Source organism: Leuresthes tenuis, unplaced genomic scaffold, assembly GCF_036924035.1.
Source record: "Leuresthes tenuis unplaced genomic scaffold, fLeuTen1.0.hap1 SCAF_1, whole genome shotgun sequence".
Classification (NCBI taxonomy): Eukaryota; Metazoa; Chordata; class Actinopteri; order Atheriniformes; family Atherinopsidae; genus Leuresthes; species Leuresthes tenuis.
This window is the reverse complement of record NW_027325355.1, coordinates 1,397,426-1,424,045: the sequence shown is the minus strand read 5'-3', so window position 1 is coordinate 1,424,045 and position 26,620 is coordinate 1,397,426. Positions and strand designations below refer to the sequence as shown.

Sequence of the window (26,620 nt, the reverse complement as noted above, 5' to 3'; positions counted from 1 at the left end):
ATGAGGAAGTTGGTCATCTTCAGTTTCTGCTGCTTTGTTGGCAGACACGAAGTGATCTTAGAGTCTCATTTTCAGCTGGAGAAAATTATCACGTCAGGGAACAAGATGTGCCCACTACATATCAGCCTTTCTTGGCAATTATCTGGTTGCATAGAGGAACCGTATGATTCCAGTACCTATATAATGCACATTTGTCACAGACATTGTTACTTACGGCCACACCACCCTGAATATGCCCAACCTCGTCTGATCTCAGAACCCAAGCAGGGTTGGGCCTGATTAGTACTTGAATGGGAGACTGCTTGGGAATACCAGGTGCTGTAAGCTTTTTCTCTTCTCTCTACCACCTGCATGTCTTTTGTTGCAATGTCTGATCGCCCTGTGACACATGAGGAAGTTGGTCATCTTCAGCTGCTGCTGCTTTGTTGGCAGACACGAAGTGATATGAGAGTCTCAGTTTCAGCTGGAGAAAATTATCACGTCAGGGAACAAGATGTGCCCACTACATATCAGCCTTTTTCGGCAATTATCTTGTTACATAGAGGAACCATATGATTCCATTGCCTATATAATGCACATTTGTCACAGAGATTGTTGCTTACGGCCAAACCACCCTGAATATGTCTGACCTCGTCTGATCTCAGAAGCCAAGGAGGGTTGGGCCTGGTTAGTACTTTGATGAGAGACCGCTTGGGATTACGAGGTGCTGTAAGCTTTTTCTCTTCTCTCTACCACCTGCATGTCTTTTGTTGCAACGTCTGATCGCCCTGTGACACATGAGGAAGTTGGTCATCTTCAGCTGCTGCTGCTTTGTTGGCAGACACAAAGTGATCTGAGAGTCTCAGTTTCAGCTGAAGAGAATAATCACATCAGGGAAGAAGATGTGCCCACTACAAGTTAGCCTTTCTTGGCAATTATCTGGTTGCATAGAGGAACCGTATGATTCCAGTACCTATATAATGCATATTTGTCACAGACATTGCTACTTTCGGCCACACCACCCTGAATATGCCCGACCTAGTATGATCTCGGAACCCAAGCAGGGTTGGGCCTGGTTAGTACTTGAATGGGAGACCGCTTGGGAATACCAGGTGCTGTAAATTTTTTCTCTTCTCTCTACCACCTGCATGTCTTTTGTTGCAATGTCTGATCATCCTGTGACACATGAGGAAGTTGGTCATCTTCAGCTGCTGCTGCTTTGTTGGCAGACACGAAGTGATCTTAGAGTCTCAGTTTCAGCTGCAGAGAATAATCACATCAGGGAAGAAGATGTGCCCACTACAAGTTAGCCTTTCTTGGCAATTATCTGGTTGCATAGAGGAACCGTATGATTCCAGTACCTATATAATGCACATTTGTCACAGACATTGTTACTTACGGCCACACCACCCTGAATATGCCCGACCTCGTCTGATCTCAGAACCCAAGCAGGGTTGGGCCTTGTTAGTACTTGAATGGGAGACTGCTTGGGAATACCGGGTGCTGTAAGCTTTTTCTCTTCTCTCTACCACCTGCATGTCTTTTGTTGCAATGTCTGATCGCCCTTTGACACATGAGGAAGTTGGTCATCTTCAGCTGCTGCTGCTTTGTTGGCAGACACGAAGTGATATGAGAGTCTCAGTTTCAGCTGGAGAGAATAATCACGACAGGGAAGATGTTTCCACTACTTATCAGCCTTTCTTGGCAATTATCTGGTTGCATAGAGGAACCGTATGATTCCAGTACCTATACAGTTTATATTTGTCACAGACATTGTTGCTTACGGCCACACCACCCTGAATATGCCCGACCTCGTCTGATCTTGGAAACCAAGCAGGGTTGGGCCTGGTTAGTACTTGGATGGGAGACTGCTTGGGAATACCAGGTGCTGTAAGCTTTTTCTCTTCTCTCAACCACCTGCATGTCTTTTGTTGCAACGTCTGATCACCCTGTGACACATGAGGAAGTTGGTCATCTTCAGCTGCTGCTGCTTTGTTGGCAGACACGAAGTGATCTTAGAGTCTCATTTTCAAATGGAGAAAATTATCACGTCAGGGAACAAGATGTGCCCACTACATATCAGCCTTTCTCGGCAATTATCTTGTTACATAGAGGAACCATATGATTCCATTGCCTATATAATGCACATTTGTCACAGAGATTGTTGCTTACGGCCAAACCACCCTGAATATGTCTGACCTCGTCTGCTCTCAGAAGCCAAGGAGGGTTCGGCCTGGTTAGTACTTGGGTGGGAGACTGCTTGGGAATACCAGGTGCTGTAAGCTTTATCTCTTCTCTGGACCACCTGAATGTCTTTTGTTGCAACGTCTGATCACCCTGTGACACATGAGGAAGTTTGTCATCTTCAGCTTCTGCTGCTTTGTTGGCAGACACGAAGTGATCTGAGAGTCTCAGTTTCAGCTGAAGAGAATGATCACATCAGAGAAGATGATATGCCCACTACACATCAGCCTTTCTCGGCAATTATCTGGTTTCATAGAGGAAGTGTATGATTCCAGTACCTATATAATTCACATTTCTAACAAATATTGTTGCTTACCGCCACACCACCCTGAATAAGCCCCACCTTGTCTTATCCTGGAAGCCAAGCGGGGTTGGGTCTGGTTCGTACTTCAATGGGAGACTGCTTGGGAATACCAGGTGCTGTAAGCTTTTTCTCTTCTCTCTACCACCTGCATGTGTTTTGTTGCAACGTCTGATCACCCTGTGACACATGAGGAAGTTTGTCATCTTCAGCTGCTGCTGCTTTGTTGGCAGACACGAAGTGATCTGAGAGTCTCAGTTTCAACTGAAGAGAATAATAACGTCAGGGAAGAAGATGTGCCCACTACACATCAGCCTTTCTCGGCAATTATCTGGTTACATAGAGGAACTGTATGATTCCAGTACCTATATAATGCACATTTGTCACAGACATTGTTGCTTACGGCCACACCACCCTCAATATGCCTGACCTCGTCTGATCTCGGAAGCCAAGCACGGTTGGCCTGGTTAGTACTTGGGTGGGAGACTGCTTGGGAATACCAGGTGCTGTAAGCTTTATCTCTTCTCTGGACCACCTGAATGTCTTTTGTTGCAACGTCTGATCACCCTGTGACACATGAGGAAGTTGGTCATCTTCAGCTTCTGCTGCTTTGTTGGCAGACACGAAGTGATCTGAGAGTCTCAGTTTCAGCTGCAGAGAATAATAACGTCAGGGAAGAAGATGTGCCCACTACACATCAGCCTTTCTCGGCAATTATCTGGTTACATAGAAGAAGTGTATTTTTCCAGTACCTATATAATGCACATTTGTCACAGACATTGTTGCTTACGGCCACACCACCCTCAATATGCCTGACCTCGTCTGATCTCGGAAGCCAAGCACGGTTGGCCTGGTTAGTACTTGGGTGGGAGACTGCTTGGGAATACCAGGTGCTGTAAGCTTTATCTCTTCTCTGGACCACCTGAATGTCTTTTGTTGCAACGTCTGATCACCCTGTGACACATGAGGAAGTTGGTCATCTTCAGCTTCTGCTGCTTTGTTGGCAGACACGAAGTGATCTGAGAGTCTCAGTTTCAGCTGCAGAGAATAATCACGTCAGGGAAGAAGATGTGCCCACTATTTATCAGCCTTTCTCTGCAATTATCTGGTTATATAGAGGAAACGTATGATTCCAGTACCTATACAATTTACATTTGTCACAGACATTGTTGCTTACGGCCACACCACCCTGAATAAGCCCGACCTCGTCTGATCTCGGAAGCCAAGCAGGGTTGTGCCTGGTTAGTACTTGGATGGGAGACCCCTTGGGATTATCAGGTGCTGTAAGCTTTTTCTCTTCTCTCAACCACCTGCATGTCTTTTGTTGCAACGTCTGATCACCCTGTGACACATGAGGAAGTTGGTCATCTTCAGTTTCTGCTGCTTTGTTGGCAGACACGAAGTGATCTTAGAGTCTCATTTTCAGCTGGAGAAAATTATCACGTCAGGGAACAAGATGTGCCCACTACATATCAGCCTTTCTTGGCAATTATCTGGTTGCATAGAGGAACCGTATGATTCCAGTACCTATATAATGCACATTTGTCACAGACATTGTTACTTACGGCCACACCACCCTGAATATGCCCAACCTCGTCTGATCTCAGAACCCAAGCAGGGTTGGGCCTGATTAGTACTTGAATGGGAGACTGCTTGGGAATACCAGGTGCTGTAAGCTTTTTCTCTTCTCTCTACCACCTGCATGTCTTTTGTTGCAATGTCTGATCGCCCTGTGACACATGAGGAAGTTGGTCATCTTCAGCTGCTGCTGCTTTGTTGGCAGACACGAAGTGATATGAGAGTCTCAGTTTCAGCTGGAGAGAATAATCACATCAGGGAAGATGTTTCCACTACTTATCAGCCTTTCTTGGCAATTATCTGGTTGCATAGAGGAACCGTATGATTCCAGTACCTATACAGTTTATATTTGTCACAGACATTGTTGCTTACGGCCACACCACCCTGAATATGCCCGACCTCGTCTGATCTCAGAACCCAAGCAGGGTTGGGCCTGATTAGTACTTGAATGGGAGACTGCTTGGGAATACCAGGTGCTGTAAGCTTTTTCTCTTCTCTCAACCACCTGCATGTCTTTTGTTGCAACGCCTGATCACCCTGTGACACATTAGGAAGTTGGTCATCTTCAGCTGCTGCTGCTTTGTTGGCAGACACGAAGTGATCTTAGAGTCTCATTTTCAGCTGGAGAAAATTATCACGTCAGGGAACAAGATGTGCCCACTACATATCAGCCTTTTTCGGCAATTATCTTGTTACATAGAGGAACCATATGATTCCATTGCCTATATAATGCACATTTGTCACAGAGATTGTTGCTTACGGCCAAACCACCCTGAATATGTCTGACCTCGTCTGATCTCAGAAGCCAAGGAGGGTTGGGCCTGGTTAGTACTTTGATGAGAGACCGCTTGGGATTACGAGGTGCTGTAAGCTTTTTCTCTTCTCTCTACCACCTGCATGTCTTTTGTTGCAACGTCTGATCGCCCTGTGACACATGAGGAAGTTGGTCATCTTCAGCTGCTGCTGCTTTGTTGGCAGACACAAAGTGATCTGAGAGTCTCAGTTTCAGCTGAAGAGAATAATCACATCAGGGAAGAAGATGTGCCCACTACATATCAGCCTTTCTCGGCAATTATCTGGTTACATAGAGGAAGTGTATGATTCCATTGCCTATATAATGCACATTTGTCACGGAGATTGTTACTTACGGCCAAACCACCCTGAATATGTCTGACCTTGTCTGATCTTGGAAGCCAAGGAGGGCTGGGCCTGGTTAGTACTTTGATGGGACACCGCTTGGGAATACCAGGTGCTGTAAGCTTTTTCTCTACCACCTACATGTCTTTTGTTGTAATGTCTGATCGCCCTGTGACACATGAGGAAGTTGGTCATCTTCAGCTGCTGCTGCTTTGTTAGCAGACACGAAGTGATCTGAGAGTCTCATTTTCAGCTGGAGAGAATAATCACATCAAGGAAGAAGATGTGCCCACAACAAGTTAGCCTTTCTCTGCAATTATCTGGTTACATAGAGGAACTGTATTATTCCAGTACCTATATAATGCACATTTTTCACAGACATTGTTACTTACGGCCACACCACCCTGAATATGCCCGACCTCGACTGATCTCGGAAGCCAAGGAGGGCTGGGCCTGGTTAGTACTTGAATGGGAGACCCCTTGGGAATGCCAGGTGCTGTAAGCTTTTTCTCTTCTCTCTACCACCTGCATGTATTTTGTTGCAAGGTCTGATCGCCCTGTGACACATAAGGAAGTTGGTCATCTTCAGCTGCTGCTGCTTTGTTGGCAGACACGAAGTGATCTGAGAGTCTCATTTTCAGCTGGAGAGAATAATCACGTCAGGGAAGAAGATGTGCCCACTATTTATCAGCCTTTCTCTGCAATTATCTGGTTATATAGAGGAAACGTATGATTCCAGTACCTATACAATTTACATTTGTCACAGACATTGTTGCTTACGGCCACACCACCCTGAATAAGCCCGACCTCGTCTGATCTCGGAAGCCAAGCAGGGTTGTGCCTGGTTAGTACTTGGATGGGAGACCGCTTGGGATTATCAGGTGCTGTAAGCTTTTTCTCTTCTCTCAACCACCTGCATGTCTTTTGTTGCAACGTCTGATCACCCTGTGACACATGAGGAAGTTGGTCATCTTCAGTTTCTGCTGCTTTGTTGGCAGACACGAAGTGATCTTAGAGTCTCATTTTCAGCTGGAGAAAATTATCACGTCAGGGAACAAGATGTGCCCACTACATATCAGCCTTTCTTGGCAATTATCTGGTTGCATAGAGGAACCGTATGATTCCAGTACCTATATAATGCACATTTGTCACAGACATTGTTACTTACGGCCACACCACCCTGAATATGCCCAACCTCGTCTGATCTCAGAACCCAAGCAGGGTTGGGCCTGATTAGTACTTGAATGGGAGACTGCTTGGGAATACCAGGTGCTGTAAGCTTTTTCTCTTCTCTCTACCACCTGCATGTCTTTTGTTGCAATGTCTGATCGCCCTGTGACACATGAGGAAGTTGGTCATCTTCAGCTGCTGCTGCTTTGTTGGCAGACACGAAGTGATATGAGAGTCTCAGTTTCAGCTGGAGAGAATAATCACATCAGGGAAGATGTTTCCACTACTGATCAGCCTTTCTTGGCAATTATCTGGTTGCATAGAGGAACCGTATGATTCCAGTACCTATACAGTTTATATTTGTCACAGACATTGTTGCTTACGGCCACACCACCCTGAATATGCCCGACCTCGTCTGATCTTGGAAGCCAAGCAGGGTTGGGCCTGGTTAGTACTTGGATGGGAGACCGCTTGGGAATACCAGGTGCTGTAAGCTTTTTCTCTTCTCTCAACCACCTGCATGTCTTTTGTTGCAACGCCTGATCACCCTGTGACACATTAGGAAGTTGGTCATCTTCAGCTGCTGCTGCTTTGTTGGCAGACACGAAGTGATCTTAGAGTCTCATTTTCAGCTGGAGAAAATTATCACGTCAGGGAACAAGATGTGCCCACTACATATCAGCCTTTTTCGGCAATTATCTTGTTACATAGAGGAACCATATGATTCCATTGCCTATATAATGCACATTTGTCACAGAGATTGTTGCTTACGGCCAAACCACCCTGAATATGTCTGACCTCGTCTGATCTCAGAAGCCAAGGAGGGTTGGGCCTGGTTAGTACTTTGATGAGAGACCGCTTGGGATTACGAGGTGCTGTAAGCTTTTTCTCTTCTCTCTACCACCTGCATGTCTTTTGTTGCAACGTCTGATCGCCCTGTGACACATGAGGAAGTTGGTCATCTTCAGCTGCTGCTGCTTTGTTGGCAGACACAAAGTGATCTGAGAGTCTCAGTTTCAGCTGAAGAGAATAATCACATCAGGGAAGAAGATGTGCCCACTACAAGTTAGCCTTTCTTGGCAATTATCTGGTTGCATAGAGGAACCGTATGATTCCAGTACCTATATAATGCATATTTGTCACAGACATTGCTACTTTCGGCCACACCACCCTGAATATGCCCGACCTAGTATGATCTCGGAACCCAAGCAGGGTTGGGCCTGGTTAGTACTTGAATGGGAGACCGCTTGGGAATACCAGGTGCTGTAAATTTTTTCTCTTCTCTCTACCACCTGCATGTCTTTTGTTGCAATGTCTGATCATCCTGTGACACATGAGGAAGTTGGTCATCTTCAGCTGCTGCTGCTTTGTTGGCAGACACGAAGTGATCTTAGAGTCTCAGTTTCAGCTGCAGAGAATAATCACATCAGGGAAGAAGATGTGCCCACTACAAGTTAGCCTTTCTTGGCAATTATCTGGTTGCATAGAGGAACCGTATGATTCCAGTACCTATATAATGCACATTTGTCACAGACATTGTTACTTACGGCCACACCACCCTGAATATGCCCGACCTCGTCTGATCTCAGAACCCAAGCAGGGTTGGGCCTTGTTAGTACTTGAATGGGAGACTGCTTGGGAATACCAGGTGCTGTAAGCTTTTTCTCTTCTCTCTACCACCTGCATGTCTTTTGTTGCAATGTCTGATCGCCCTTTGACACATGAGGAAGTTGGTCATCTTCAGCTGCTGCTGCTTTGTTGGCAGACACGAAGTGATATGAGAGTCTCAGTTTCAGCTGGAGAGAATAATCACGACAGGGAAGATGTTTCCACTACTTATCAGCCTTTCTTGGCAATTATCTGGTTGCATAGAGGAACCGTATGATTCCAGTACCTATACAGTTTATATTTGTCACAGACATTGTTGCTTACGGCCACACCACCCTGAATATGCCCGACCTCGTCTGATCTTGGAAACCAAGCAGGGTTGGGCCTGGTTAGTACTTGGATGGGAGACTGCTTGGGAATACCAGGTGCTGTAAGCTTTTTCTCTTCTCTCAACCACCTGCATGTCTTTTGTTGCAACGTCTGATCACCCTGTGACACATGAGGAAGTTGGTCATCTTCAGCTGCTGCTGCTTTGTTGGCAGACACGAAGTGATCTTAGAGTCTCATTTTCAAATGGAGAAAATTATCACGTCAGGGAACAAGATGTGCCCACTACATATCAGCCTTTCTCGGCAATTATCTTGTTACATAGAGGAACCATATGATTCCATTGCCTATATAATGCACATTTGTCACAGAGATTGTTGCTTACGGCCAAACCACCCTGAATATGTCTGACCTCGTCTGCTCTCAGAAGCCAAGGAGGGTTCGGCCTGGTTAGTACTTGGGTGGGAGACTGCTTGGGAATACCAGGTGCTGTAAGCTTTATCTCTTCTCTGGACCACCTGAATGTCTTTTGTTGCAACGTCTGATCACCCTGTGACACATGAGGAAGTTTGTCATCTTCAGCTTCTGCTGCTTTGTTGGCAGACACGAAGTGATCTGAGAGTCTCAGTTTCAGCTGAAGAGAATGATCACATCAGAGAAGATGATATGCCCACTACACATCAGCCTTTCTCGGCAATTATCTGGTTTCATAGAGGAAGTGTATGATTCCAGTACCTATATAATTCACATTTCTAACAAATATTGTTGCTTACCGCCACACCACCCTGAATAAGCCCCACCTTGTCTTATCCTGGAAGCCAAGCGGGGTTGGGTCTGGTTCGTACTTCAATGGGAGACTGCTTGGGAATACCAGGTGCTGTAAGCTTTTTCTCTTCTCTCTACCACCTGCATGTGTTTTGTTGCAACGTCTGATCACCCTGTGACACATGAGGAAGTTTGTCATCTTCAGCTGCTGCTGCTTTGTTGGCAGACACGAAGTGATCTGAGAGTCTCAGTTTCAACTGAAGAGAATAATAACGTCAGGGAAGAAGATGTGCCCACTACACATCAGCCTTTCTCGGCAATTATCTGGTTACATAGAGGAACTGTATGATTCCAGTACCTATATAATGCACATTTGTCACAGACATTGTTGCTTACGGCCACACCACCCTCAATATGCCTGACCTCGTCTGATCTCGGAAGCCAAGCACGGTTGGCCTGGTTAGTACTTGGGTGGGAGACTGCTTGGGAATACCAGGTGCTGTAAGCTTTATCTCTTCTCTGGACCACCTGAATGTCTTTTGTTGCAACGTCTGATCACCCTGTGACACATGAGGAAGTTGGTCATCTTCAGCTTCTGCTGCTTTGTTGGCAGACACGAAGTGATCTGAGAGTCTCAGTTTCAGCTGCAGAGAATAATAACGTCAGGGAAGAAGATGTGCCCACTACACATCAGCCTTTCTCGGCAATTATCTGGTTACATAGAAGAAGTGTATTTTTCCAGTACCTATATAATGCACATTTGTCACAGACATTGTTGCTTACGGCCACACCACCCTCAATATGCCTGACCTCGTCTGATCTCGGAAGCCAAGCACGGTTGGCCTGGTTAGTACTTGGGTGGGAGACTGCTTGGGAATACCAGGTGCTGTAAGCTTTATCTCTTCTCTGGACCACCTGAATGTCTTTTGTTGCAACGTCTGATCACCCTGTGACACATGAGGAAGTTGGTCATCTTCAGCTTCTGCTGCTTTGTTGGCAGACACGAAGTGATCTGAGAGTCTCAGTTTCAGCTGCAGAGAATAATCACGTCAGGGAAGAAGATGTGCCCACTACACATAAGCCTTTCTCTGCAATTATCTGGTTACATAGAGGAACCATATGATTCCAGTACCTATATAATGCACATTTGTCACAGACATTGTCGCTTACGGCCACACCACCCTGAACATGCCTGACCTCGTCTGATCTCGGAAGCCAAGCAAGGTTGGCCTGGTTAGTACTTGGGTGGGAGACTGCTTGGGAATACCAGGTGCTGTAAGCTTTATCTCTTCTCTGGACCACCTAAATGTCTTTTGTTGCAACGTCTGATCACCCTGTGACACATGAGGAAGTTGGTCATCTTCAGCTGCTGCTGCTTTGTTGGCAGACACGAAGTGATCTGAGAGTCTCAGTTTCAGCTGCAGAGAATAATCACGTCAGGGAAGAAGATGTGCCCACTACACATAAGCCTTTCTCTGCAATTATCTGGTTACATAGAGGAAGTGTATGATTCCAGTACTTAGCAGCCACCACCCCAAGGCCCCTAAGGGACCCCGCCCCACACCGCAAGACAGCCCCACCTGCAAGCCCCCAAAACTGCCCTCCAAGCCTGACACACAGTCCCCCCCAACAATGACCAACCCGGTCCCCACGACCCGAGAGACCACCAGAACTGCTTAATACACAGACTGTTTTTCGCTTTCCAGGTCATGAGAATAGTTTTCTTTGCGATACATAACACTGCGAGGACCATGCAAACAAGCAGAGAAAAAACAAACACACAAACAAACAAAAACAAGCACAAGTAGTGGCAATCGCATACAACACAACTGTGCATATAGATGACCTGAGGCGACATGGTAATACATCAACTGCTACTGGACTAATGAATGTGTATTGTGTGTGTGTGTGTGTGTGTGTGTGAGAACATGCAACACCCATGGCACAGGACCTACATGATAACCGTTCTTACTTATGAGTGTATAAGTGTACACGGCCACAATCCACAGCCCCCCCAAGCAATCAGAAACAGGCAGAGAGGCCCACAAGACCCAGGCCACCAGCAGCCCCCACGGAGCACAGAACCCAGGATGCCCACCGCAGGGACAACCACGCATCCACTCAGAAGACAGCAGTGGAAGCCCCCGGACAGAGCCCCCATAAGCATAGGGCAGAGGCGCCCGGGAGCCAGGGGCAACAGCCCACCGACCCCACCAGGCCCCAGCCGCCCAGACATGGGCCGTGCACCGGACCCGGCCCCAGGAGCCCGAGCGCCCCAAAACCCCCCGGCAGAGGCCCCACCCAATACCCGGGAGGGCCAAGCGCCCCAGACAGCCACGCAGTGGGTCAGCGCCTGCCCCAGTGCCCCTGGCCAAGAGCCCTGGCAGTCAAGACGTGCCCACAGGTGGGTGAAGTCGCGAGGAGTGGGGAGAGGCAACGCCGCCCCCCCATTGGGAGAAGCACAGGCAGGCCAGGCGACAGCAAGTCCCAGACCCAGGCCCAATCATCACCACACACACTTTCACGTCCCATACATCCACACATCCACACGTCATCCCTCCCTTGACTCCGCTGGGGTCTAGCACAGTGGGCACACCATGGGGCCAGCAGCCCCCCAGCCACCACAGACCCTGAACCAGCAGAATAATTAATTCCTCCTGGCCACTCCTTCCCGAGCAGCAACCAGGAAGTAGGGGTGTGAGAAGACCCCTCCCCTCACCCTTCTGGCTCTTCAATATTTTCTAATAGTGAGCGATTAAAATTGAGGGGCAGCCAACCTTGTAGAACTGGGAGCGCGGCCCTCTGGGCAGCCTACATACCCAAAGAGCCCCGTCCACCAGATGCCACTCAGTGCAACCACCCCCCAAGACCTAATGTGTGTGTGTGTGTGTGTTTGATAAGTAGTGATGTCTAAGGTGTAATTAAAACAGGGGCGGGGAACTGCAGAGTGCAGCCAAGGGGACCACCTACGTGGTCCCATCCACTACACCCCACAGAACACACACGCCCCCCAAAACCCTTCATGTGTGAGTGTGTGCTGTGTACAGGAGCCAAAAGGGAGAGGGTATGGGGATATACACCGGGGGAGCTACTCTCCCCCGGAGAGGGCTGCCAGGGCCTGGCTGCAATAGGCACCCCCGCTACCTGGGACCCAGCACAGGGCAGGAGGGCCTGATGTCCACCAGGCTCTGGGCTTGCAGCGACCATATTCCGGGAGCTACTGTACCCCCAGAAGGTACCCACCCCGCCCAACCCCACTCAACCCAACCCCATCCCACCCCGGAGGACCTCTACAAAAAAACAAACAAACCACCCGGTCACACCAGACGCAGCAGCCCGGGCCTGAGACCCACCATCACCCAGGCCCCCCCCTCAACAGAGGAAAAGCACCCCCCCACCGCACGCCCCAACAGCCTAAAGAAAACAACCACCTGCGGATACCCTGGAGGTCCCAGAGCAACAAGCCTGGCACCAGGACCTGCACCAACCCACCCATACTGTGGCATGTCCAGGGCAACCCAGCCCCCCCGGGCGCAAGGCAGCGCCCAGCCACCAGGGCCCAGGCCCAGCACCACCACCCACGCCAGAGCGGCCCAGCCACCCGGTACAGAGCCAGCAGCCACCACCCCAAGGCCCCTAAGGGACCCCGCCCCACACAGCAAGACATCCCCACCCGCAAGCCCCCAAAACTGCCCTCCAAGCCCGACACACAGTCCCCCCCAGCAATGACCAACCCGGTCCCCACGACCCGAGAGACCACCAGTCGCCCAAAGCCACACAGCCCCCCCCAGCACACACCCAACCGCCCAGAGCGACGGGACAGCAACCCACCACCACCACTATGTGATAAAGCTAATCAGCGGGGACCAGAGAGAATGAAATTCAGCCAATTGATGTTTTGAGGAGGCAGACATTGTTTCCATGCTAATATAATCTAAAATAACATTTCTAAACTGCTTAATACACAGACTGTTTTTCGCTTTCCAGGTCATGAGAATAGTTTTCTTTGCGATACATAACACTGCGAGGACCATGCAAACAAGCAGAGAAAAAACAAACACACAAACAAACAAAAACAAGCACAAGTAGTGGCAATCGCATACAACACAACTGTGCATATAGATGACCTGAGGCGACATGGTAATACATCAACTGCTACTGGACTAATGAATGTGTATTGTGTGTGTGTGTGTGAGAACATGCAACACCCATGGCACAGGACCTACATGATAACCGTTCTTACTTATGAGTGTATAAGTGTACACGGCCACAATCCACAGCCCCCCCAAGCAATCAGAAACAGGCAGAGAGGCCCACAAGACCCAGGCCACCAGCAGCCCCCACGGAGCACAGAACCCAGGATACCCACCGCAGGGACAAGCACGCATCCACCCAGAAGACAGCAGTGGAAGCCCCCGGACAGAGCCCCCATAAGCATAGGGCAGAGGCGCCCGGGAGCCAGGGGCAACAGCCCACCGACCCCACCAGGCCCCAGCAGCCCAGACATGGGCCGTGCACCGGACCCGGCCCCAGGAGCCCGAGCGCCCCAAAACCCCCCGGCAGAGGCCCCACCCAATACCCGGGAGGGCCAAGCACCCCAGACAGCCATGCAGTGGGTCAGCGCCTGCCTCAGTGCCCCTGGCCAAGAGCCCTGGCAGTCAAGACGTGCCCACAGGTGGGTGAAGTCGCGAGGAGTGGGGAGAGGCAACGCCGCCCCCCCATTGGGAGAAGCACAGGCAGGCCAGGCGACAGCAAGTCCCAGACCCAGGCCCAATCATCACCACACACACTTTCACGTCCCATACATCACCACGTCATCCCTCCCTTGACTCCGCTGGGGTCTAGCACAGTGGGCACACCATGGGGCCAGCAGCCCCCCAGCCACCACAGACCCTGAACCAGCAGAATAATTAATTCCTCCTGGCCACTCCTTCCCGAGCAGCAACCAGGAAGCAGGGGTGTGAGAAGACCCCTCCCCTCACCCTTCTGGCTCTTCAATATTTTCTAATAGTGAGCGATTAAAATTGAGGGGCAGCCAACCTTGTAGAACTGGGAGCGCGGCCCTCTGGGCAGCCTACATACCCAAAGAGCCCCGTCCACCAGATGCCACTCAGTGCAACCACCCCCCAAGACCTAATGTGTGTGTGTGTGTGTGTTTGATAAGTAGTGATGTCTAAGGTGTAATTAAAACAGGGGCGGGGAACTGCAGAGTGCAGCCAAGGGGACCACCTACGTGGTCCCATCCACTACACCCCACAGAACACACACGCCCCCCAAAACCCTTCATGTGTGAGTGTGTGCTGTGTACAGGAGCCAAAAGGGAGAGGGTATGGGGATATACACCGGGGGAGCTACTCTCCCCCGGAGAGGGCTGCCAGGGCCTGGCTGCAATAGGCACCCCCGCTACCTGGGACCCAGCACAGGGCAGGAGGGCCTGATGTCCACCAGGCTCGGGGCTTGCAGCGACCATATTCCGGGAGCTACTGTACCCCCAGAAGGTACCCACCCCGCCCAACCCCACTCAACCCAACCCCATCCCACCCCGGAGGACCTCTACAAAAAAACAAACAAACCACCCGGTCACACCAGACGCAGCAGCCCGGGCCTGAGACCCACCATCACCCAGGCCCCCCCCTCAACAGAGGAAAAGCACCCCCCCACCGCACGCCCCAACACCCTAAAGAAAACAACCACCTGCGGATACCCTGGAGGTCCCAGAGCAACAAGCCTGGCACCAGGACCTGCACCAACCCACCCATACTGTGGCATGTCCAGGGCAACCCAGCCCCCCCGGGCGCAAGGCAGCGCCCAGCCACCAGGGCCCAGGCCCAGCACCACCACCCACGCTAGAGCGGCCCAGCTACCCGGTACAGAGCCAGCAGCCACCACCCCAAGGCCCCTAAGGGACCCCGCCCCACACAGCAAGACATCCCCACCCGCAAGCCCCCAAAACTGCCCTCCAAGCCCGACACACAGTCCCCCCCAGCAATGACCAACCCGGTCCCCACGACCCGAGAGACCACCAGACGCCCAAAGCCACACAGCCCCCCCCAGCACACACCCAACCGCCCAGAGCGACGGGACAGCAACCCACCACCACCACTATGTGATAAAGCTAATCAGCGGGGACCAGAGAGAATGAAATTCAGCCAATTGATGTTTTAAGGAGGCAGACATTGTTCCCATGCTAATATAATCTAAAAGAACATTTCTAAACAGGTTAATACACAGACTGTTTTTCGCTTTCCAGTTCATGAGAATAGTTTTCTTTGCGATACATAACACTGCGAGGACCATGCAAACAAGCAGAGAAAAAACAAACACACAAACAAACAAAAACAAGCACAAGTAGTGGCAATCGCATACAACACAACTGTGCATATAGATGACCTGAGGCGACATGGTAATACATCAACTGCTACTGGACTAATGAATGTGTATTGTGTGTGTGTGTGTGTGTGTGTGTGAGAACATGCAACACCCATGGCACAGGACCTACATGATAACCGTTCTTACTTATGAGTGTATAAGTGTACACGGCCACAATCCACAGCCCCCCCAAGCAATCAGAAACAGGCAGAGAGGCCCACAAGACCCAGGCCACCAGCAGCCCCCACGGAGCACAGAACCCAGGATGCCCACCGCAGGGACAACCACGCATCCACTCAGAAGACAGCAGTGGAAGCCCCCGGACAGAGCCCCCATAAGCATAGGGCAGAGGCGCCCGGGAGCCAGGGGCAACAGCCCACCGACCCCACCAGGCCCCAGCCGCCCAGACATGGGCCGTGCACCGGACCCGGCCCCAGGAGCCCGAGCGCCCCAAAACCCCCCGGCAGAGGCCCCACCCAATACCCGGGAGGGCCAAGCGCCCCAGACAGCCACGCAGTGGGTCAGCGCCTGCCCCAGTGCCCCTGGCCAAGAGCCCTGGCAGTCAAGACGTGCCCACAGGTGGGTGAAGTCGCGAGGAGTGGGGAGAGGCAACGCCGCCCCCCCATTGGGAGAAGCACAGGCAGGCCAGGCGACAGCAAGTCCCAGACCCAGGCCCAATCATCACCACACACACTTTCACGTCCCATACATCCACACATCCACACGTCATCCCTCCCTTGACTCCGCTGGGGTCTAGCACAGTGGGCACACCATGGGGCCAGCAGCCCCCCAGCCACCACAGACCCTGAACCAGCAGAATAATTAATTCCTCCTGGCCACTCCTTCCCGAGCAGCAACCAGGAAGTAGGGGTGTGAGAAGACCCCTCCCCTCACCCTTCTGGCTCTTCAATATTTTCTAATAGTGAGCGATTAAAATTGAGGGGCAGCCAACCTTGTAGAACTGGGAGCGCGGCCCTCTGGGCAGCCTACATACCCAAAGAGCCCCGTCCACCAGATGCCACTCAGTGCAACCACCCCCCAAGACCTAATGTGTGTGTGTGTGTGTGTTTGATAAGTAGTGATGTCTAAGGTGTAATTAAAACAGGGGCGGGGAACTGCAGAGTGCAGCCAAGGGGACCACCTACGTGGTCCCATCCACTACACCCCACAGAACACACACGCCCCCCAAAACCCTTCATGTGTGAGTGTGTGCTGTGTACAGGAGCCAAAAGGGAGAGGGTATGGGGATATACACCGGGGGAGCTACTCTCCCCCGGAGAGGGCTGCCAGGGCCTGGCTGCAATAGGCACCCCCGCTACCTGGGACCCAGCACAGGGCAGGAGGGCCTGATGTCCACCAGGCTCGGGGCTTGCAGCGACCATATTCCGGGAGCTACTGTACCCCCAGAAGGTACCCACCCCGCCCAACCCCACTCAACCCAACCCCATCCCACCCCGGAGGACCTCTACAAAAAAACAAACAAACCACCCGGTCACACCAGACGCAGCAGCCCGGGCCTGAGACCCACCATCACCCAGGCCCCCCCCTCAACAGAGGAAAAGCACCCCCCCACCGCACGCCCCAACAGCCTAAAGAAAACAACCACCTGCGGATACCCTGGAGGTCCCAGAGCAACAAGCCTGGCACCAGGACCTGCACCAACCCACCCATACTGTGGCATGTCCAGGGCAACCCAGCCCCCCCGGGCGCAAGGCAGCGCCCAGCCACCAGGGCCCAGGCCCAGCACCACCACCCACGCCAGAGCGGCCCAGCCACCCGGTACAGAGCCAGCAGCCACCACCCCAAGGCCCCTAAGGGACCCCGCCCCACACAGCAAGACATCCCCACCCGCAAGCCCCCAAAACTGCCCTCCAAGCCCGACACACAGTCCCCCCCAGCAATGACCAACCCGGTCCCCACGACCCGAGAGACCACCAGTCGCCCAAAGCCACACAGCCCCCCCCAGCACACACCCAACCGCCCAGAGCGACGGGACAGCAACCCACCACCACCACTATGTGATAAAGCTAATCAGCGGGGACCAGAGAGAATGAAATTCAGCCAATTGATGTTTTGAGGAGGCAGACATTGTTTCCATGCTAATATAATCTAAAATAACATTTCTAAACTGCTTAATACACAGACTGTTTTTCGCTTTCCAGGTCATGAGAATAGTTTTCTTTGCGATACATAACACTGCGAGGACCATGCAAACAAGCAGAGAAAAAACAAACACACAAACAAACAAAAACAAGCACAAGTAGTGGCAATCGCATACAACACAACTGTGCATATAGATGACCTGAGGCGACATGGTAATACATCAACTGCTACTGGACTAATGAATGTGTATTGTGTGTGTGTGTGTGAGAACATGCAACACCCATGGCACAGGACCTACATGATAACCGTTCTTACTTATGAGTGTATAAGTGTACACGGCCACAATCCACAGCCCCCCCAAGCAATCAGAAACAGGCAGAGAGGCCCACAAGACCCAGGCCACCAGCAGCCCCCACGGAGCACAGAACCCAGGATACCCACCGCAGGGACAAGCACGCATCCACCCAGAAGACAGCAGTGGAAGCCCCCGGACAGAGCCCCCATAAGCATAGGGCAGAGGCGCCCGGGAGCCAGGGGCAACAGCCCACCGACCCCACCAGGCCCCAGCAGCCCAGACATGGGCCGTGCACCGGACCCGGCCCCAGGAGCCCGAGCGCCCCAAAACCCCCCGGCAGAGGCCCCACCCAATACCCGGGAGGGCCAAGCACCCCAGACAGCCATGCAGTGGGTCAGCGCCTGCCTCAGTGCCCCTGGCCAAGAGCCCTGGCAGTCAAGACGTGCCCACAGGTGGGTGAAGTCGCGAGGAGTGGGGAGAGGCAACGCCGCCCCCCCATTGGGAGAAGCACAGGCAGGCCAGGCGACAGCAAGTCCCAGACCCAGGCCCAATCATCACCACACACACTTTCACGTCCCATACATCACCACGTCATCCCTCCCTTGACTCCGCTGGGGTCTAGCACAGTGGGCACACCATGGGGCCAGCAGCCCCCCAGCCACCACAGACCCTGAACCAGCAGAATAATTAATTCCTCCTGGCCACTCCTTCCCGAGCAGCAACCAGGAAGCAGGGGTGTGAGAAGACCCCTCCCCTCACCCTTCTGGCTCTTCAATATTTTCTAATAGTGAGCGATTAAAATTGAGGGGCAGCCAACCTTGTAGAACTGGGAGCGCGGCCCTCTGGGCAGCCTACATACCCAAAGAGCCCCGTCCACCAGATGCCACTCAGTGCAACCACCCCCCAAGACCTAATGTGTGTGTGTGTGTGTGTTTGATAAGTAGTGATGTCTAAGGTGTAATTAAAACAGGGGCGGGGAACTGCAGAGTGCAGCCAAGGGGACCACCTACGTGGTCCCATCCACTACACCCCACAGAACACACACGCCCCCCAAAACCCTTCATGTGTGAGTGTGTGCTGTGTACAGGAGCCAAAAGGGAGAGGGTATGGGGATATACACCGGGGGAGCTACTCTCCCCCGGAGAGGGCTGCCAGGGCCTGGCTGCAATAGGCACCCCCGCTACCTGGGACCCAGCACAGGGCAGGAGGGCCTGATGTCCACCAGGCTCGGGGCTTGCAGCGACCATATTCCGGGAGCTACTGTACCCCCAGAAGGTACCCACCCCGCCCAACCCCACTCAACCCAACCCCATCCCACCCCGGAGGACCTCTACAAAAAAACAAACAAACCACCCGGTCACACCAGACGCAGCAGCCCGGGCCTGAGACCCACCATCACCCAGGCCCCCCCCTCAACAGAGGAAAAGCACCCCCCCACCGCACGCCCCAACACCCTAAAGAAAACAACCACCTGCGGATACCCTGGAGGTCCCAGAGCAACAAGCCTGGCACCAGGACCTGCACCAACCCACCCATACTGTGGCATGTCCAGGGCAACCCAGCCCCCCCGGGCGCAAGGCAGCGCCCAGCCACCAGGGCCCAGGCCCAGCACCACCACCCACGCTAGAGCGGCCCAGCTACCCGGTACAGAGCCAGCAGCCACCACCCCAAGGCCCCTAAGGGACCCCGCCCCACACAGCAAGACATCCCCACCCGCAAGCCCCCAAAACTGCCCTCCAAGCCCGACACACAGTCCCCCCCAGCAATGACCAACCCGGTCCCCACGACCCGAGAGACCACCAGACGCCCAAAGCCACACAGCCCCCCCCAGCACACACCCAACCGCCCAGAGCGACGGGACAGCAACCCACCACCACCACTATGTGATAAAGCTAATCAGCGGGGACCAGAGAGAATGAATATCAGCCAATTGATGTTTTGAGGAGGCAGACATTGTTTCCATGCTAATATAATCTAAAATAACATTTCTAAACTGCTTAATACACAGACTGTTTTTCGCTTTCCAGGTCATGAGAATAGTTTTCTTTGCGATACATAACACTGCGAGGACCATGCAAACAAGCAGAGAAAAAACAAACACACAAACAAACAAAAACAAGCACAAGTAGTGGCAATCGCATACAACACAACTGTGCATATAGATGACCTGAGGCGACATGGTAATACATCAACTGCTACTGGACTAATGAATGTGTATTGTGTGTGTGTGTGTGTGTGTGAGAACATGCAACACCCATGGCACAGGACCTACATGATAACCGTTCTTACTTATGAGTGTATAAGTGTACACGGCCACAATCCACAGCCCCCCCAAGCAATCAGAAACAGGCAGAGAGGCCCACAAGACCCAGGCCACCAGCAGCCCCCACGGAGCACAGAACCCAGGATACCCACCGCAGGGACAACCACGCATCCACCCAGAAGACAGCAGTGGAAGCCCCCGGACAGAGCCCCCATAAGCATAGGGCAGAGGCGCCCGGGAGCCAGGGGCAACAGCCCACCGACCCCACCAGGCCCCAGCCGCCCAGACATGGGCCGTGCACCGGACCCGGCCCCAGGAGCCCGAGCGCCCCAAAACCCCCCGGCAGAGGCCCCACCCAATACCCGGGAGGGCCAAGCGCCCCAGACAGCCATGCAGTGGGTCAGCGCCTGCCTCAGTGCCCCTGGCCAAGAGCCCTGGCAGTCAAGACGTGCCCACAGGTGGGTGAAGTCGCGAGGAGTGGGGAGAGGTAACGCCGCCCCCCCATTGGGAGAAGCACAGGCAGGCCAGGCGACAGCAAGTCCCAGACCCAGGCCCAATCATCACCACACACACTTTCACGTCCCATACATCCACACGTCATCCCTCCCTTGACTCCGCTGGGGTCTAGCACAGTGGGCACACCATGGGGCCAGCAGCCCCCCAGCCACCACAGACCCTGAACCAGCAGAATAATTAATTCCTCCTGGCCACTCCTTCCCGAGCAGCAACCAGGAAGCAGGGGTGTGAGAAGACCCCTCCCCTCACCCTTCTGGCTCTTCAATATTTTCTAATAGTGAGCGATTAAAATTGAGGGGCAGCCAACCTTGTAGAACTGGGAGCGCGGCCCTCTGGGCAGCCTACATACCCAAAGAGCCCCGTCCACCAGATGCCACTCAGTGCAACCACCCCCCAAGACCTAATGTGTGTGTGTGTGTTTGATAAGTAGTGATGTCTAAGGTGTAATTAAAACAGGGGCGGGGAACTGCAGAGTGCAGCCAAGGGGACCACCTACGTGGCCCCATCCACTACACCCCACAGAACACACACGCCCCCCAAAACCCTTCATGTGTGAGTGTGTGCTGTGTACAGGAGCCAAAAGGGAGAGGGTATGGGGATATACACCGGGGGGGCTACTCTCCCCCGGAGAGGGCTGCCAGGGCCTGGCTGCAATAGGCACCCCCGTTACCTGGGACCCAGCACAGGGCAGGAGGGCCTGATGTCCACCAGGCTCGGGGCTTGCAGCGACCATATTCCGGGAGCTACTGTACCCCCAGAAGGTACCCACCCCGCCCAACCCCACTCAACCCAACCCCATCCCACCCCGGAGGACCTCTACAAAAAAACAAACAAACCACCCGGTCACACCAGACGCAGCAGCCCGGGCCTGAGACCCACCATCACCCAGGCCCCCCCCTCAACAGAGGAAAAGCACCCCCCCACCGCACGCCCCAACACCCTAAAGAAAACAACCACCTGCGGATACCCTGGAGGTCCCAGAGCAACAAGCCTGGCACCAGGACCTGCACCAACCCACCCATACTGTGGCATGTCCAGGGCAACCCAGCCCCCCCGGGCGCAAGGCAGCGCCCAGCCACCAGGGCCCAGGCCCAGCACCACCACCCACGCCAGAGCGGCCCAGCCACCCGGTACAGAGCCAGCAGCCACCACCCCAAGGCCCCTAAGGGACCCCGCCCCACACAGCAAGACAGCCCCACCCGCAAGCCCCCAAAACTGCCCTCCAAGCCCGACACACAGTCCCCCCCAGCAATGACCAACCCGGTCCCCACGACCCGAGAGACCACCAGACGCCCAAAGCCACACAGCCCCCCCCAGCACACACCCAACCGCCCAGAGCGACGGGACAGCAACCCACCACCACCACTATGTGATAAAGCTAATCAGCGGGGACCAGAGAGAATGAAATTCAGCCAATTGATGTTTTGAGGAGGCAGACATTGTTTCCATGCTAATATAATCTAAAATAACATTTCTAAACTGCTTAATACACAGACTGTTTTTCGCTTTCCAGGTCATGAGAATAGTTTTCTTTGCGATACATAACACTGCGAGGACCATGCAAACAAGCAGAGAAAAAACAAACACACAAACAAACAAAAACAAGCACAAGTAGTGGCAATCGCATACAACACAACTGTGCATATAGATGACCTGAGGCGACATGGTAATACATCAACTGCTACTGCACTAATGAATGTGTATTGTGTGTGTGTGTGTGTGTGTGAGAACATGCAACACCCATGGCACAGGACCTACATGATAACCGTTCTTACTTATGAGTGTATACGTGTACACGGCCACAATCCACAGCCCCCCCAAGCAATCAGAAACAGGCAGAGAGGCCCACAAGACTCAGGCCACCAGCAGCCCCCACGGAGCACAGAACCCAGGATACCCACCGCAGGGACAACCACGCATCCACCCAGAAGACAGCAGTGGAAGCCCCCGGACAGAGCCCCCATAAGCATAGGGCAGAGGCGCCCGGGAGCCAGGGGCAACAGCCCACCGACCCCACCAGGCCCCAGCCGCCCAGACATGGGCCGTGCACCGGACCCGGCCCCAGGAGCCCGAGCGCCCCAAAACCCCCCGGCAGAGGCCCCACCCAATACCCGGGAGGGCCAAGCGCCCCAGACAGCCATGCAGTGGGTCAGCGCCTGCCTCAGTGCCCCTGGCCAAGAGCCCTGGCAGTCAAGACGTGCCCACAGGTGGGTGAAGTCGCGAGGAGTGGGGAGAGGCAACGCCGCCCCCCCATTGGGAGAAGCACAGGCAGGCCAGGCGACAGCAAGTCCCAGACCCAGGCCCAATCATCACCACACACACTTTCACGTCCCATACATCCACACGTCATCCCTCCCTTGACTCCGCTGGGGTCTAGCACAGTGGGCACACCATGGGGCCAGCAGCCCCCCAGCCACCACAGACCCTGAACCAGCAGAATAATTAATTCCTCCTGGCCACTCCTTCCCGAGCAGCAACCAGGAAGCAGGGGTGTGAGAAGACCCCTCCCCTCACCCTTCTGGCTCTTCAATATTTTCTAATAGTGAGCGATTAAAATTGAGGGGCAGCCAACCTTGTAGAACTGGGAGCGCGGCCCTCTGGGCAGCCTACATACCCAAAGAGCCCCGTCCACCAGATGCCACTCAGTGCAACCACCCCCCAAGACCTAATGTGTTTTTGTGTGTTTGATAAGTAGTGATGTCTAAGGTGTAATTAAAACAGGGGCGGGGAACTGCAGAGTGCAGCCAAGGGGACCACCTACGTGGCCCCATCCACTACACCCCACAGAACACACACGCCCCCCAAAACCCTTCATGTGTGAGTGTGTGCTGTGTACAGGAGCCAAAAGGGAGAGGGTATGGGGATATACACCGGGGGGGCTACTCTCCCCCGGAGAGGGCTGCCAGGGCCTGACTGCAATAGGCACCCCCGTTACCTGGGACCCAGCACAGGGCAGGAGGGCCTGATGTCCACCAGGCTCGGGGCTTGCAGCGACCATATTCCGGGAGCTACTGTACCCCCAGAAGGTACCCACCCCGCCCAACCCCACTCAACCCAACCCCATCCCACCCCGGAGGACCTCTACAAAAAAACAAACAAACCACCCGGTCACACCAGACGCAGCAGCCCGGGCCTGAGACCCACCATCACCCAGGCCCCCCCCTCAACAGAGGAAAAGCACCCCCCCACCGCACGCCCCAACACCCTAAAGAAAACAACCACCTGCGGATACCCTGGAGGTCCCAGAGCAACAAGCCTGGCACCAGGACCTGCACCAACCCACCCATACTGTGGCATGTCCAGGGCAACCCAGCCCCCCCGGGCGCAAGGCAGCGCCCAGCCACCAGGGCCCAGGCCCAGCACCACCACCCACGCCAGAGCGGCCCAGCCACCCGGTACAGAGCCAGCAGCCACCACCCCAAGGCCCCTAAGGGACCCCGCCCCACACAGCAAGACATCCCCACCCGCAAGCCCCCAAAACTGCCCTCCAAGCCCGACACACAGTCCCCCCCAGCAATGACCAACCCGGTCCCCACGACCCGAGAGACCACCAGACGCCCAAAGCCACACAGCCCCCCCCAGCACACACCCAACCGCCCAGAGCGACGGGACAGCAACCCACCACCACCACTATGTGATAAAGCTAATCAGCGGGGACCAGAGAGAATGAAATTCAGCCAATTGATGTTTTGAGGAGGCAGACATTGTTTCCATGCTAATATAATCTAAAATAACATTTCTAAACTGCTTAATACACAGACTGTTTTTCGCTTTCCAGGTCATGAGAATAGTTTTCTTTGCGATACATAACACTGCGAGGACCATGCAAACAAGCAGAGAAAAAACAAACACACAAACAAACAAAAACAAGCACAAGTAGTGGCAATCGCATACAACACAACTGTGCATATAGATGACCTGAGGCGACATGGTAATACATCAACTGCTACTGGACTAATGAATGTGTATTGTGTGTGTGTGTGTGTGTGTGAGAACATGCAACACCCATGGCACAGGACCTACATGATAACCGTTCTTACTTATGAGTGTATAAGTGTACACGGCCACAATCCACAGCCCCCCCAAGCAATCAGAAACAGGCAGAGAGGCCCACAAGACCCAGGCCACCAGCAGCCCCCACGGAGCACAGAACCCAGGATACCCACCGCAGGGACAACCACGCATCCACCCAGAAGACAGCAGTGGAAGCCCCCGGACAGAGCCCCCATAAGCATAGGGCAGAGGCGCCCGGGAGCCAGGGGCAACAGCCCACCGACCCCACCAGGCCCCAGCCGCCCAGACATGGGCCGTGCACCGGACCCGGCCCCAGGAGCCCGAGCGCCCCAAAACCCCCCGGCAGAGGCCCCACCCAATACCCGGGAGGGCCAAGCGCCCCAGACAGCCATGCAGTGGGTCAGCGCCTGCCTCAGTGCCCCTGGCCAAGAGCCCTGGCAGTCAAGACGTGCCCACAGGTGGGTGAAGTCGCGAGGAGTGGGGAGAGGCAACGCCGCCCCCCCATTGGGAGAAGCACAGGCAGGCCAGGCGACAGCAAGTCCCAGACCCAGGCCCAATCATCACCACACACACTTTCACGTCCCATACATCCACACGTCATCCCTCCCTTGACTCCGCTGGGGTCTAGCACAGTGGGCACACCATGGGGCCAGCAGCCCCCCAGCCACCACAGACCCTGAACCAGCAGAATAATTAATTCCTGCTGGCCACTCCTTCCCGAGCAGCAACCAGGAAGCAGGGGTGTGAGAAGACCCCTCCCCTCACCCTTCTGGCTCTTCAATATTTTCTAATAGTGAGCGATTAAAATTGAGGGGCAGCCAACCTTGTAGAACTGGGAGCGCGGCCCTCTGGGCAGCCTACATACCCAAAGAGCCCCGTCCACCAGATGCCACTCAGTGCAACCACCCCCCAAGACCTAATGTGTTTTTGTGTGTTTGATAAGTAGTGATGTCTAAGGTGTAATTAAAACAGGGGCGGGGAACTGCAGAGTGCAGCCAAGGGGACCACCTACGTGGCCCCATCCACTACACCCCACAGAACACACACGCCCCCCAAAACCCTTCATGTGTGAGTGTGTGCTGTGTACAGGAGCCAAAAGGGAGAGGGTATGGGGATATACACCGGGAGAGCTACTCTCCCCCGGAGAGGGCAGCCAGGGACTGGCAGCAATAGGCACCCCCGCTACCTGGGACCCAGCACAGGGCAGGAGGGCCTGATGTCCACCAGGCTCGGGGCTTGCAGCGACCATATTCCGGGAGCTACTGTACCCCCAGAAGGTACCCACCCCGCCCAACCCCACTCAACCCAACCCCATCCCACCCCGGAGGACCTCTACAAAAAAACAAACAAACCACCCGGTCACACCAGACGCAGCAGCCCGGGCCTGAGACCCACCATCACCCAGGCCCCCCCCTCAACAGAGGAAAAGCACCCCCCCACCGCACGCCCCAACACCCTAAAGAAAACAACCACCTGCGGATACCCTGGAGGTCCCAGAGCAACAAGCCTGGCACCAGGACCTGCACCAACCCACCCATACTGTGGCATGTCCAGGGCAACCCAGCCCCCCCGGGCGCAAGGCAGCGCCCAGCCACCAGGGCCCAGGCCCAGCACCACCACCCACGCCAGAGCGGCCCAGCCACCCGGTACAGAGCCAGCAGCCACCACCCCAAGGCCCCTAAGGGACCCCGCCCCACACAGCAAGACATCCCCACCCGCAAGCCCCCAAAACTGCCCTCCAAGCCCGACACACAGTCCCCCCCAGCAATGACCAACCCGGTCCCCACGACCCGAGAGACCACCAGACGCCCAAAGCCACACAGCCCCCCCCAGCACACACCCAACCGCCCAGAGCGACGGGACAGCAACCCACCACCACCACTATGTGATAAAGCTAATCAGCGGGGACCAGAGAGAATGAAATTCAGCCAATTGATGTTTTGAGGAGGCA

At 53.9% G+C, this 26,620-nt stretch overlaps 3 non-coding genes and 22 pseudogenes across 3 annotated transcripts; all 25 read left to right on the top strand.

The window, feature by feature from the left end:
• The first annotated feature begins 208 nt into the window (after positions 1-208).
• On the top strand, positions 209-327 carry LOC140291986 (5S ribosomal RNA; annotated as a pseudogene).
• Positions 328-596: 269 nt separating this feature from the next.
• LOC140295330 (5S ribosomal RNA) lies at positions 597-715 on the top strand (annotated as a pseudogene).
• A 269-nt stretch (positions 716-984) lies between these two features.
• LOC140289031 (5S ribosomal RNA) lies at positions 985-1,103 on the top strand (annotated as a pseudogene).
• A 269-nt stretch (positions 1,104-1,372) lies between these two features.
• LOC140292773 (5S ribosomal RNA) lies at positions 1,373-1,491 on the top strand (annotated as a pseudogene).
• Positions 1,492-1,757: 266 nt separating this feature from the next.
• Positions 1,758-1,876, top strand: LOC140297503 (5S ribosomal RNA). The gene has a single exon (XR_011913232.1). It is a non-coding gene; the product is annotated as a 5S ribosomal RNA (ribosomal RNA).
• A 269-nt stretch (positions 1,877-2,145) lies between these two features.
• On the top strand, positions 2,146-2,264 carry LOC140291411 (5S ribosomal RNA; annotated as a pseudogene).
• A 657-nt stretch (positions 2,265-2,921) lies between these two features.
• On the top strand, positions 2,922-3,039 carry LOC140293377 (5S ribosomal RNA; annotated as a pseudogene).
• Positions 3,040-3,308: 269 nt separating this feature from the next.
• On the top strand, positions 3,309-3,426 carry LOC140293376 (5S ribosomal RNA; annotated as a pseudogene).
• A 269-nt stretch (positions 3,427-3,695) lies between these two features.
• On the top strand, positions 3,696-3,814 carry LOC140319044 (5S ribosomal RNA; annotated as a pseudogene).
• Positions 3,815-4,083: 269 nt separating this feature from the next.
• LOC140291985 (5S ribosomal RNA) lies at positions 4,084-4,202 on the top strand (annotated as a pseudogene).
• Positions 4,203-4,468: 266 nt separating this feature from the next.
• LOC140309050 (5S ribosomal RNA) lies at positions 4,469-4,587 on the top strand (annotated as a pseudogene).
• A 269-nt stretch (positions 4,588-4,856) lies between these two features.
• On the top strand, positions 4,857-4,975 carry LOC140295329 (5S ribosomal RNA; annotated as a pseudogene).
• A 269-nt stretch (positions 4,976-5,244) lies between these two features.
• On the top strand, positions 5,245-5,363 carry LOC140295573 (5S ribosomal RNA; annotated as a pseudogene).
• Positions 5,364-5,625: 262 nt separating this feature from the next.
• On the top strand, positions 5,626-5,744 carry LOC140272692 (5S ribosomal RNA; annotated as a pseudogene).
• Positions 5,745-6,013: 269 nt separating this feature from the next.
• On the top strand, positions 6,014-6,132 carry LOC140317935 (5S ribosomal RNA; annotated as a pseudogene).
• A 269-nt stretch (positions 6,133-6,401) lies between these two features.
• Positions 6,402-6,520, top strand: LOC140291984 (5S ribosomal RNA; annotated as a pseudogene).
• A 266-nt stretch (positions 6,521-6,786) lies between these two features.
• LOC140272419 (5S ribosomal RNA) lies at positions 6,787-6,905 on the top strand. The gene has a single exon (XR_011907916.1). It is a non-coding gene; the product is annotated as a 5S ribosomal RNA (ribosomal RNA).
• Positions 6,906-7,174: 269 nt separating this feature from the next.
• On the top strand, positions 7,175-7,293 carry LOC140295328 (5S ribosomal RNA; annotated as a pseudogene).
• A 269-nt stretch (positions 7,294-7,562) lies between these two features.
• LOC140289030 (5S ribosomal RNA) lies at positions 7,563-7,681 on the top strand (annotated as a pseudogene).
• A 269-nt stretch (positions 7,682-7,950) lies between these two features.
• Positions 7,951-8,069, top strand: LOC140291615 (5S ribosomal RNA; annotated as a pseudogene).
• A 266-nt stretch (positions 8,070-8,335) lies between these two features.
• LOC140297491 (5S ribosomal RNA) lies at positions 8,336-8,454 on the top strand. The gene has a single exon (XR_011913221.1). It is a non-coding gene; the product is annotated as a 5S ribosomal RNA (ribosomal RNA).
• Positions 8,455-8,723: 269 nt separating this feature from the next.
• Positions 8,724-8,842, top strand: LOC140291410 (5S ribosomal RNA; annotated as a pseudogene).
• Positions 8,843-9,499: 657 nt separating this feature from the next.
• LOC140293374 (5S ribosomal RNA) lies at positions 9,500-9,617 on the top strand (annotated as a pseudogene).
• A 269-nt stretch (positions 9,618-9,886) lies between these two features.
• Positions 9,887-10,004, top strand: LOC140293373 (5S ribosomal RNA; annotated as a pseudogene).
• Positions 10,005-10,273: 269 nt separating this feature from the next.
• LOC140289358 (5S ribosomal RNA) lies at positions 10,274-10,391 on the top strand (annotated as a pseudogene).
• The last annotated feature ends 16,229 nt before the right edge of the window (positions 10,392-26,620 follow it).